At 41.1% G+C, this 12,942-nt stretch overlaps 1 non-coding gene across 1 annotated transcript; it reads left to right on the top strand.

Moving 5' to 3' along the window:
- The first annotated feature begins 343 nt into the window (after positions 1-343).
- Positions 344-450, top strand: LOC115284443. Its single transcript, XR_003905197.1, has one exon. It is a non-coding gene; the product is annotated as a U6 spliceosomal RNA (small nuclear RNA).
- The last annotated feature ends 12,492 nt before the right edge of the window (positions 451-12,942 follow it).

Genomic DNA, 12,942 nt, shown 5'->3' on the forward strand with positions numbered 1-12,942 from the left:
TGGGGTTGTGCCCACCTTTACATGAGAGTGATGAAAAGATGCAAGGAAAAAAGAAAAGAGATAAAGATACATGAAAGGAGAGGGCCTAGAGTTGTCCCACATACACAAGAGTTGGCATGGGAAATTGGTAAGTAAATAACCCATGTATTCCACAACTAACCCTGGAATGAAGTTATTGCTATGCAAAGAAATGAACTTGTATCTCCATTTTCTATCATAAACAAAATAAATTACAGGTAGATACAAGACTCAAAGGCAAAGAGAAAACTAAAACTTAAAAAAGAAAATATAGCAGAAAAGCCTTACAACTTCTGGGTGGGGAGGATTTCTTTAAAAATATGACGTGCTCGCTTCGGCAGCACATATACTAAAATTGGAAGGATACAGAGAAGACTAGCAGGGCCCCTGCGCAAGGATGACACGCAAATTCGTGAAGCGTTCCTATTTTTCCTCCTTGACACATCCCCAAAGGGAAGGATATCAGGTGCAAAAATGAACGTCATCAAGATAAAAAGCTTCTGCAGTACAAAGGAAACAATCAACAAAACTAACAGGCAAGTAATGGAATGGGAAATGATATTTGCAAACGACATATGGGATAAAGGGCTAGTATCCAAAATCTATAAGGAACTCACCATACTCCACACCCAAAAAGCAAAATAATCCAGTGAAGACACTTTTCCAAAAGAGGACATCCAGGTGGCCAACAGAAACATCAAATGATGCCCAGTGTCACTCATCAGGGAAATACAAATCGAATCCACACACTGAGCTACCACCTCACGCCGGTCAGAGGGCCTAATGAACAAATCAGGAGACTACAGATGCTGGAGAGGATGTAGAGAAACGGGCACCCTCCTACACTGTTGGTGGGAATGTGAACTGGTGCAGCTGCTCTGGAAAACAGTGTGGAGGTTCCTCAAAAAATTAGCAGAACTCACCTATGACCCAGCAATAGCCCTGCTAGGGATTTCCCCAAGGGATACAGGAGTGCCGATGCACAGGGGCACTTGTACCCCGATGTTCATAGCAGCACTTTCAACAATAGTCAAATCATGGAAAGAGTCTAAATCTCCATCAACTGACAAATGGATCAAGAAGATGTGATTTATATATACAATGAAATACTACGTGGCAATGAGATAGAATGAAATCTGCTATTCGTAGCAATGTGGATATAACCCGAGGGTGTCATGCTAAGTGACATGTTTTCATGTTTTCACTCATAAGTGTAACAGGAGAATCTTAACAGAGAACCATGGGGGAGGAGAAGGGGGAAAATAATTAATGCGAGGGAGGGAGGCAAACAATAGAGACGTATACTGAGAACAAACAGGGCTGATGGGGGTGGGGGAGAGGGGAAGGGTGGTGATGGGCACGGAGGAGGGCACCTGTGGGAGTGAGCACTGGGTGTTATATGGAAACTAACTTGACAATAAACTATATTAACATAGAAAAAAATAAAATAAAAATATGACAAATAGGGGCACCTGGGTGGCTCAGTTGGTTAAGCATCTGACTTTGGCTCAGGTCATGATCTCACAATTGATGGGTGTGAGCCCCGCATCAAGTATCTGTGCTGACAGCTCGGAGCCTAGAGCTTGCGTCATAGTCTGTGTCTCCCTCTCTCTCTGCCCCTCCCCTGCTTCCTCTCTCTCTCTCTCTCTCTCTCTCTCTCTCTCTCTCTCTCTCTCTCTCTCTCCCTCCCTGTCTCTCTCTCTCTCAAAAATAAATAAAAAAACATAAAAAAATTGGGGCACCTGGATGGCTCAGTTGGTTAAGTATCTCCTTCTCTCTCTGCCCCTCCCCTGCTCATGCTCTGTCTCTCTCTCAAAAATAAACATTAAAAAATTTTTTTGAATTAAAAGGTGACAAATGCACAAGCAAAGGAAATACATGCTAAACTTAAGTACTTTTTTAAAAAATAGTTTATTGTAAAATTGGTTTCCATACAACACCCAGTGCTCTTCCCCACAAGTGCCCTCCTCCATCACCCCCACCTCTTTCCCCCCTCCCCCTTCCCCTTCAATCCTCAGTTCGTTTTCAGTATTCAATAGTCTCTCAAGTTTTGCGTCCCTCTCTCTCCCCAACTCTCTTTCTGTCTTCCACTCCCCCTGGTCCTCCATTAGGTTTCTCCTGGTCTCCTGTTAAACCTATGAGTGCAAACATATGGTATCTGTCCTTCTCTGCCTGGCTTATTTCACTTAGCATGGCACCCTCGAGGTCCATCCTCTTTCCTACCAATGGCCAGATTTCATTCTTTCCCATTGCCATGTAGTACTCCATTGTGTATATATACCACATCTTCTTGATCCACTCCGACAGAATGGGAAAAGATAGTTGCAAATGACATATCAGATAAAGGGCTAGTATCTAAAATATACAAGGAACTCACCAAACTTCACACCCACAAAACAAATAACCTAGTGAAGAAATGGGCAGAAGACATGAACAGACACTTCTCCAAAGAGGACATCCAGATGGCCTACAGGCACATGAAACGATGCCCAACATCACTCATCATCGGGGAAACACAAATCAAAACCACACTGAGATACCACCTCACACCAGTCAGAGTGGCTAAAATGAACAAATTAAATTTAAGTACTTTATAATTAAGAATTCCTGTTCAGTAAATAGACCATAAAAGTTAAAAGACAAGCCACAACTAGGGAGAAGGTATTTGTGGTACATATGACTGGCAAGGGATTAATATCCAGAATATAAAGAAAATCCCACAAATCAATGAAAAAAACGAAAAAACCAACAAGCATTTCAAAAGAAAAGAGAAATGAATAAAAATCTCCCTGATTCCATCAATAATCTAGGGATGCTAATTAAGTATAAGATGAGAAGGAATTTTATGCCTATCAGAAAAACAAAAATTAAAATTTCTGACAAAGATGATCATTGCCAGAATGTGGAGAACCAAACACTTCTTGGGCTATTAGTGAGTGAGTATATGAATTGGTTCTGCCACTTTGGAAAACAACGTGGCATTCATTACCTTGTAAACTCAAAATCTGTGTACCCTTATTACCTAGCAGTTTGACTCTGAGGCCTGCACCCTAGAGAGGCCCTTTTGTTTTTATGACTTTATTTTTAAGCAATCTCTACACCCAACATGGGACTCGAACCCACAACCCCAAGATCAAAAGTCGCACGCTCCACAGACAGAGCCAGCCAGGTGCACCCTAGAGAGACTCTTGCTTATCTGACCCTAGAAATGTGAAAAATATTCAAAGTACAGTGTAACAGCAAGAAAATAGAAACAACACTATTACCATTGACTAGAGAACAGATGAAAAAACTATATAGTATATTAATATGCTGGAGAAGGGCACAAAAGAATACCTAATCTGTGCGTCCATTTAAATAAAATGTGTTAGAGTATGTAAGCGATGAATCATGGCAATCTACCCCACACTGTATACACTGTATGTTAGCCAACTTGACAATAAATTGTATGAAAAAAATAAAATGTGTTAGCATATTAATAAGAGCTGTGAAGATGAAATATGTGCATCAGTAATGGGTGATTGTTAAATGTAAGGCTGAGCAAGAAAGCAAGTCACCCAAGAATGCACACAGTATAACTCTGTTCATAAAATGTCCCAAAACATGTGAAGTGAAATAAAAGTTTGTTTAGAAATGCCTAAAGTTCTGATAAAAATGTATAACCAAGTGAAGGATGTTGAAGACAAAGCTCAGGGTGCTAGTTACCCTGGGGGGTAGGGTGGGATATAAAAGGGTTCAGGCAGGAGAACCTCAGAGGTTTGGGTAATATTCTCTTTCTTAAGGAGGGTTGGAGAGTTCATGGATTATTTGATTATTATTTAAACTGTACTTATTATATACAATTTTATGCATATGATACATTTAATAAAAACATAATGCCCATGAGTTCTTCTAGAACTGTGCTTTCCAATATGATAGTCCCTAGACACGTGTGGCTGTTTGAAATAAAATTATTTAAAATTAAATAAGATTAAACATTCAATTCCTCAGTCATACTGCCACGATTCAAAAGCTCAATAACCACAGGTGATTGCTGGCTACCATATTGGACACTGCAGCAGCACTGTTCTAGAACATTTTTATCTCCTTAGTGTTAGATACTGTTTTTATCCACTTTTTATGAAATCAGGTAATTCATTGGCTGTCTGCAAAAAAAGAAAAAAAGGTCTCTATAATTCTGTCAATAACAGCAGTAGGAGATGAAGGAAAGATTTACTTCCTATGGATTCTGTTGATCCTTCTGGTTAAAGAAAAGTCCATTAACAAATTTGTCAGACTTCATATTCCAGTTCACTTAACTCATCAAATGGCAGCATGAGCCTGATTACTATTCTGCTTCAGGAAGTCAAAGACAGTTTCCATGCAGCTTCTTTTACCAACAAGGTCGTGAGCAGAATTTCATTTGCCAAAAAAAAATCTCATTGTGTGAATATTTCTAAAGCCATATATCCTCCAAGGTAGAACTCATAAGTGGAAAATGGTCTTCTAGAATGTGAGCCATAGGTACTATAGAGAAAAGATCTTTGCGTTCTTCCCACCTTTCTAGGGCCTCCCTAAAGCAGGTGTTGCTAATCTGAGTGGTTCCGATTCTAGTATTCTCGTTGTGTGTTTCACCCTGTGTGTTAGGAGGGCCAAATACATGGGAGTATTTTTCTGTTTCCCTTGGCTTTATGGAGCCGAATCTGGCGTTGGGGTCTGGGCCTCCTTCCCTTTTCTATCGCCCATACACTCGGATGTTCTAAACCCAGGCCTCAAATTCCTAATATAATTTCTGTAAGGGTGGTAAAGTCTTGAAAGTGGGGTTTGGAATTAGGGAGGAATGAACCCGCCTTCTGCACTTGGGTCTAAGCCATGGATTCATATCCAATTGCCTAGAAAGCTCTGCATTGGAGTATTAGGCACAAGCTCTCTGGGAGGTAAAAAAGATTATTTTCTTCCCTTGCCATTGTCCACTGTGGGTACAATGACTTTGGGACTTCAAGGAGAATGGAGGGACTGAGCCAAAATTAGATTCAGTGACACCTTATCCTTTGCTCAAAATTCCATTTAATGGCACTTGAAGCCCCAAAGTCACCTCCAGAGATCCTAGGTGAGGATATTTGTGATTCAGAGTTGAATGCAAAGGTAGAAAAGTAGTGGTCATGAGTCTGCTCTTGGCTTTGCTAGGAGCTGACATCCCTCCTTACACAGGTGTTTCTCTCACCTTATGATTGGTCATTGTGCCCTCAGTACCAGGTGTGGTATGGTAGGAGGCATCGAATTTCCCTCTGTCCTTGCTCAGGGTACTTAGAACATGCCTGTCCAGCCTGGCAAAGTTACATCTCAAAGCCACGGATGTTTGCATGGTCCGCAGTCCTGAAGCCCTGAAGAGAAAAGTCATCTTTATAAACACCATTTTAACAGCTAAACTCTACTTCTAAAGAAGACCCCTTTCTCTGATTGCTATACTAACAGTTTGTTGATCCCAACGCAACGAGTGCCCCTAAATTTATCAGAGATATTCACAGCAGTAACAAGAATTGTCGCAAAACAATTTCCCTTTTACCAAAGTAATCATAATTCCAGACTCAGCAAAGAGGTTGACTTCCTTTTGTTTTACTAATAAGTCTAGATTTGTTTGCTTCCCCCCTATTATTTCTTTTTTATTTATTCATCCATTTGTTTATTTGATAATATTCATTGTCTAAGTCACTGGTTTCAAATCCGTGCATTGTGGGTACTCAGGAGTTCTAGGTGCTATGCAAAGGGACCCTTTAATCCCACAGCACGCCAAGAACTGTCTGCATAATGAATACAAATAGGTCTTCCGATATGGACTGCTTTCTTCAAATGTCTGCAGGTGTTGCCATTAATCAAATATGAAACATTTAAAACTGGTTTTGAACGATAGTCATTTTTTTGGCCCTAGTCTAAAATACTTTCCTCAACCAACCAATACTATAAATGTAGGTAATGTTATATGATGATTTGGAGATTTTTCTGATTGTATGAAGAGGTCTTCAAACTCCTAGTGTTAGGATACTCTCTTCTAAGTCACACAGAGTTGGGTTCTCTCTGTGAATTAACGTCTGCCAACAGACTTTCCAAATCCTTGAGGAACAGGACTCACTGCTGATCAGTGACTGTGTTAGAATATTGCAGGAGCAGAACCTGGGATGGATACATGGGATGTTAATGAAGGAAAATGAACAAAACCCTCTTTTTGAAAAATCCTAGAATACCGCAATTTCTTTCCAGACATAAGGAAATTCTAGCACCGAGAGGGAGTAGACATGAAAAGTCAAGGGATCCCAGGCATCTAGCCATCCAGTCTCACCCAAGCATTCCCTTGTCTTGCTTCTGTCTTTCTAGGTGTTCCTGGATGGAGGCAGTGTCCAGTTAATCCCTTAGCACCCTCACCTTTCAAACAACCCTCTGCTTCTTTTCCGGCTATCCATCCGCCTGGGAGTCAAGCTGTAGGAAGGCAGGTAGCCAGCTGGGTCCACGTGTGCTATGTGCCAAGTACCTCTGCATTGCTGGTTAAACAGTGAACGTTAGCTCTTCAATCAGCTGCAGTTGAAATCCGGGGGGTGGGGGGTGCAGCGCAGGGGGGAAAACTGGTGACACTCCTGGGCTCTAGATAAGGCCCGACAGATAAGACGTGATGACTACATCACTTCTAGTGAATTTTTTTCACAAGTTCATTGGATAAGTAGAAGTATTGTATGATATGTATCTTGTGCTGAAAGTTTGAACAGCAGGGACACACAATTCTCCAAAAATAAATTCCTTTTGTGTAACAGTCGCCTTTATCTCAGTTCCATGTCCACACTTTGTACCTCAGAATTGGGTTCATCAGCTTGCATAATGCATATTCTTGGTAATAAGTGGGAGCAGAGGGGGTGAATCGGAGAATATTCATGACTGGATGAATCAAAGAGACAATGAAAATCCTGTGCCCCTGATGCTAAATCTGTAATACCAGCTCCCCTGGAAGACAACACACCTCGATGAGGGGCAGGGAGACCGGAGAGAAGTGGAAGGAGAGTGTGGAGGGAAAGAAACAAATGTCAAAATGTCATCACCTTCCATTGCCTACATCGGTTTCGGTGGACATTTTATAAGGCCAGTTGATCATGCATTCAAATCGCCTAAATGATGGCCAGCTTCAGCACAAGGCACACACTCTGCACATAATAAGGACCCGATAAATATTTATTAACAGCATCTGACCAATTGGAGACCAATTTAGAAGACTGCTTCCGTCTTCTTTGCCAGTTTGCCTCTACTTGATTTCAGCTCTCAGAATTCCTTTAATGAGGCTCAAGACCAAGATTATAGGCAGAGTTCCTATAAAACCTGCTCAGAAGATACATCTTTCCTGGGGCAAATACACCACAAATAGCTTTGCCTTTTTCTTCCTCCAGTTTTCTTAACATTATTTTTTAAAACATTAATTGTAAGAAAACTAAAAAACTGCCCTCATTTAAAAAAGTACCTTATTGTGCACATTTCCTCTGAAGAGGTTCAACAATAGGGCTATATTTCTACCTATACTTCATGATAATATTTTACCAGCTGTGGTTGTAAAAGGAGGGTCACACACTCTCCTGGAAGCTGGCCGTTTTGTTCACTGTGGTTACTGGAGCCATTTTAGTTCTTCCATGTTTAGGTTTGGGGAAGTCAGGTCCTAAAAGACTAATAAATCAACACTCAGTACAGATCTGAAAATATTGGCAGATGCATCTCATTTCCTCTTCCCAACTTCTAGTATTAATTACTAATCAATGGTTCTTAAACTCTTGGATGCCTAAGAATCCCTTGGAAAGCTTGTTAAGGTACAGATTCCTGTGTCCACCCCCAGAGCTCTGGTTTAGAAAGGAGGCCTGAGCATTAGGTGATGCTGAGGCTGCCGGTCTGCAGGCCACACTTCGGAGGAGCACTATTCTAATGACCTGGAGGAGTTCATGAAGCCATTTAAAATGCCTGCCATCCTCCTAGAGGTTTATGTGTGGGTTTAAGTAATCCTGCCTAATAAGTGAAGATGGATGTCAATACTTGGGCATCTTAAGATGTAAGCTCTGGCAATACCAGAAATAGTATGTGTGGAGACAAATGTGTTGTCATAGCTGATCATCATGACTCACGCCTTCCATTTCTGTCGTTAAGGCAGGCTAGCTGAGAAGTATGCATATCTTAGGGCAAAAGCCTGTGTCTCTGCTTTGGGAACTCCTGGGTCAAATGACATTTGAGGTCATTCCAGTAAAAATGTGGAAAAGGGAGAGAGCACCCAAGCAGATCCAGTTACCTTCTATGATAGTTTCAAATGCCGCAGCCCAGGTGGAATGGGTGAACCTGTCTCCTTGGGAAGCAAAATGGGTTGACAGAAAGTAATTCACACAAATTCTTCTGCAACTTCAATTTTGTAGGAGCTTATCATACAAAAGAGCAGGCTCTCGACAAATCGGGAGGCATGGTTCAAAGGAGAAGTGGTGTCCTTCAGTGTCACCAGGACGCTTTCATACCCTCTGGAGTCCTCATGGTGTTAATGCTCCATTTATTTGCTGTGCTGTCCGTGAGACAAACAGAAAACATATTCTCTGAGGAATATACTAAAATTCAGTCCAAAGGTATTGAGTCTTCCTCTGTCTGGCTTATTTGACTTAGCAAAATATCCCCTAGGTCCATCCATGTTATCACCAATGGCAAGATTTTATTCTTTTTATGACCAAGTAATAGTCCATTATATATAGCACATCTTCTTTATCCATCCATCCATCGATGGATACTTAGGCTGCTTCCATATCTTGGCTATTACAAATAGTGCTGCTATAGACATAGGGGTGCATATCTCTTTTAGAATTACTGTTTTCATTGCCTTCGGGTAACTGCCCAGCAGTGGAACTACTGGATTGTACAGCATTCCTATTTTTAGGTTTTTGAGGCGCCTCCTTACTGTTTTCCACAGTGGCTGCACCAATTTACGTTCTGACAGACAGTGCACGAAGGTTCCCTTTTCTCCACATCCTGGTCAACACTTGTTATCTCTTGCCTTTTTGATATTAGCTCTTCTGACAGGTGTAAGGTGATATCTTGCTGTGATTTTGATCTGCATTTCCCTGATGATTAGAGATATAGAGCATCTTTTCATACTACATGATTTCACTTACATGTGGAATCTAAAAAACAATATAAGTGAACAACCAACGACAACAACAACAAAAAGAGAGAAGCAGGCTCATAAGTACTGGAACGAAGGGGGGGTTCGGGAGACAGGTGAAATGGGTGAAGTGGATCAAGGTACACACTCCCACTTATAAAATAAATAAGCCATAAGGCCAAAAAGTACAGCATAGGGAATAGTCAATAATATTGTAATATACCAACAGGGAGCGTTTTGTGTTGTACATAATGTTGAATCACTGTGTTGTACACCTGAAACTAATTTTTTTTAATGTCTGTTTATTTTTGAGGGAGAGAGAGAGAGAGACAGGATGTGAGCAGGGCAGCGGCAGAGAGAGGGAGACACAGAATTCGAAGCAGCTCCAGGCTCTGAGCTGTCAGCATAGAGCCCAATGCAGGGATTGGACCCACGAAACATGAGATCATGACCTGAGCTGAAGTCGGATGCTTAACCTACTGAGCCACCCAGGCGCCCCTGAAACTTATTTAATATTCTATGTCAACAAAACTTCAATGAAAAATTTTTAAAGTTGAAGAACAAAAGGTATTGAGGACTTTGGGATCCAGCTAAGATGGAGTAAGCACACTAAGAAATCACCACATAGCTACGAGAATGGCTTCTACAATAACCTGACGACACCAAGTGCTGGTGAGGGTGCTGAGCAAATGGAGCTCTCATACATTCCTGATGGGAACTCAAAATGAGTCAACTGAACAGTTGAAGGTAAACAAAACACCAAATCCACCAACATTCCTAAGTGATCATCCAAGAGAAGTGAAAACTTATACACAAAGCTATACATGAAGTTTTACGGAAGGCTCAGAGTGAAAAGAATGCCTTTCAACAGGCGAACGAATGAACAAATTGTGATCCATACAATGAAATGTTACTAATAATGGAAAGGAATAAACTAAGTATAAATGAACAACATAGATGAGTCCAGAATACATTGTGCCAAATGAGAGAAACCAGTCTAAAAGAGGTTGCGTACTGCCTAATTCCATTTATAAGACATTCTGAGAAAGCAAAACTATAGCATAATTAGTGGTTTGTCAGGAAAAAGGGTACGTAAGGGGTGGACCAGAAAGGAGCAGCAGGAGGGGATTTGGGGGAACTTTCATGGTGTAATCCATAGTGGGGTGATGGTTACATGACTCCATGCCTTTGTTGAAACTTATAGAACTTTACACCAGAACAAAAGTGAATTTTACTGTATGTAAACTTAAAAACAAATTAAATAAAAACAGTACCTGCTAAGGCTGAACACACACATATTCAAAGACCTATTTTTTCATTTACATCCAAAAGAAATGCACACGTTTGTTCACTAAAACACATGCACGAAAATGTAGAAATAAGATTCTCAATAGTCCAAATCTAAAAACTACTAAAATGTCCATCGTAATAGAATGGGTAAATAAAATGTGCTATGCCAATACAATGAGATCTGCATGGGAAGTGTGAACTACAACTACACGGACTAATACAGACTCCTCTCACAAACATAAGGTTCAATTTTAGGAAGCCAAATAAAGGGTGCACACTAGATGATTTCATTTATATGAAATTCAAAAGCAGGCAGAAACTAATTAAGGTGTTAGAAGTCAGGGTAGCATTTACCCTTGGTGGCCTGATGACTGAAAGGGGAAAGCAAGGTCCCGCTGGGGTGTTGATAATGTTCTATTTTTGATCTGGGTGCTGTTGAGAGAGGTGTGTTTCATTTGGGAAAATTTATCAGACTGCAACATTATGCATCTTTAGCATGTTTTATGTACGTAATACTTCCATGTGGATTTTTTCTGAGGGGGGGTTCTACAGCTGAGTTTTGCAAAGGAATTAAAAAATAATTGCAACCATTGTATTAGAGAACAAATATGGCATGAAAAAGGCAAGAGGTTGGTGGGTTGACCAGTAAACTTTTTGCCAGATTTTTTCTGAATTGAATGGAGTTCATCTTGTTTTACTTAAAGAAGTTGGTGGGCATGTGACATCTCCCCCCCCCCTCCGGTTGCTGCATTTGAGAAAACCATTCTATGTTTTCCCATGACCGTAGGGTTTCCCAGGACTCAGCATGCTCACTGATAGAGCCAGGAACGTCCTGAGCACACCAGATCAGAAGTGGAAGAGACCCCCGTTCTGCTTCTTTTTAGAAAAGAGCAAATCTTCAAAGTCATGTGTCACTGGAGTCAATGGCCTTTGGAAATCACCTGCCCCCCATAGAAGCACCCAGATAGGTTTCATGCGGAAACAGAATGGAATTTCCTACAGTTCCTATATATTTTTTCATTTATTTATTTTTTATTTTTTATTTTTTTAATAATAGTTTATTGTCAAATTGGTTTCTATATAACACCAAGTGCTTCTCCCCACAAGTGCCCTCCTCCATAACCATCATCCCCTTCCCCCCTCTCCCTCCCCCTTCAGCCCTCAGTTAGTTTTCAGTATTCAATAGTCTCTCATGGTTTGGGTCCCTCTCTCTCCCCAGCTTTCTTTACCCCTTCCCCTCCCTATGGTCCTCTGTTAGGTTTCTCCTGTTAGACCTATGAGTGCAAACATACGGTATCTGTCCTTCTCCGCCTGACTTATTTCACTCAGCATGACACCCTCGAGGTCCATCCACTTTGCTACAAATGGCCAGATTTCATTCTTTCTCATTGCCAAGTAGTGCTCCATTGTGTATATACACCACGTCTTCTTGATCCATTCATCAGGTGATAGACATTTAGGCTCCTTCCATGTTTTGGTTATTGTTCACATTGCTGCTATGAACATTGGGGTACATGTGCTCCTATGCATCAGCATTTCTGTCTCTCTTGGGTAAATCCCCAGCAATGCTATTGCTGGGTCATAAGGGAGTTCTATGGATAGTTTTTTGAGGAATCTCCACACTGTTTTCCAGAGCGGCTGCACCAGTTTCATTGCCACCAACAGTGTAGGAGGGTGCCCGTCTCTCCACACCCTCGCCAGCATCTATAGTCTCTTGATTTGCTCATTTTAGCCACTCTGACCGGTGTGAGGTGGTATCTCAGTGTGGTTTTGATTTGTATTTCCCTGATGGTGAGTGACGCCGAGCATCGTTTCATGTGCCTGTAGGCCATCTGGATGTCCTCTTTGGAAAAGCGTCTGTCCAGATCTTCTGCCTATTTCTTCAATGGATTATTTGTTTTCCAGGTATTCAGTTTGGTGAGTTCTTTGTAGATTTTGGATACTAGCCCTTTATCTGATATGTCATTTGCCACTATCTTTTTCCATTCTGTCAGTTGCCTATTAGTTTTTTTGATTGTTTCCTTTGCCTTGCAGAAGCTTTTTATCTTGATGAGGTCCCAATAGTTCATTTTTGTTCTTGATTCCCTTGCCTCTGGGGATGTGTTGAGGAGGAAATTGTTGCGATTGAGGTCGAGGAGGCTGCTTCCTGCTTTCTCCTCTAAGGTTTTTATGCTTTCCTGTCTCACATTCAGGTCCTTTATCCCTTTTGAGTTTATTTTTGTGAATGGTGTCAGAAAGTGGTCTAATTTCATTCTTCTACATGTTGCTGTTCAGCTCTCCCAACACCACCTGTTGGAGAGGCTGTCTTTTTCCCATTGGATACTCTTTCCTGTTGTCAAAGATTAATTGGCCGTACACTTGTGGGTCCAGTTCTGGGTTCTCTATTCTATTCCATTGGTCTATGTGTCTGTTTTTGTGCCAATACCATACTGTCTTGATGATGACAGCTTTGTAGTAGAGGCTAATTTCTGGGATTGTGATACCTCCTGTTTTGG

Source organism: Suricata suricatta, chromosome X (genome assembly GCF_006229205.1).
Source record: "Suricata suricatta isolate VVHF042 chromosome X, meerkat_22Aug2017_6uvM2_HiC, whole genome shotgun sequence".
NCBI classification, from domain to species: Eukaryota; Metazoa; Chordata; class Mammalia; order Carnivora; family Herpestidae; genus Suricata; species Suricata suricatta.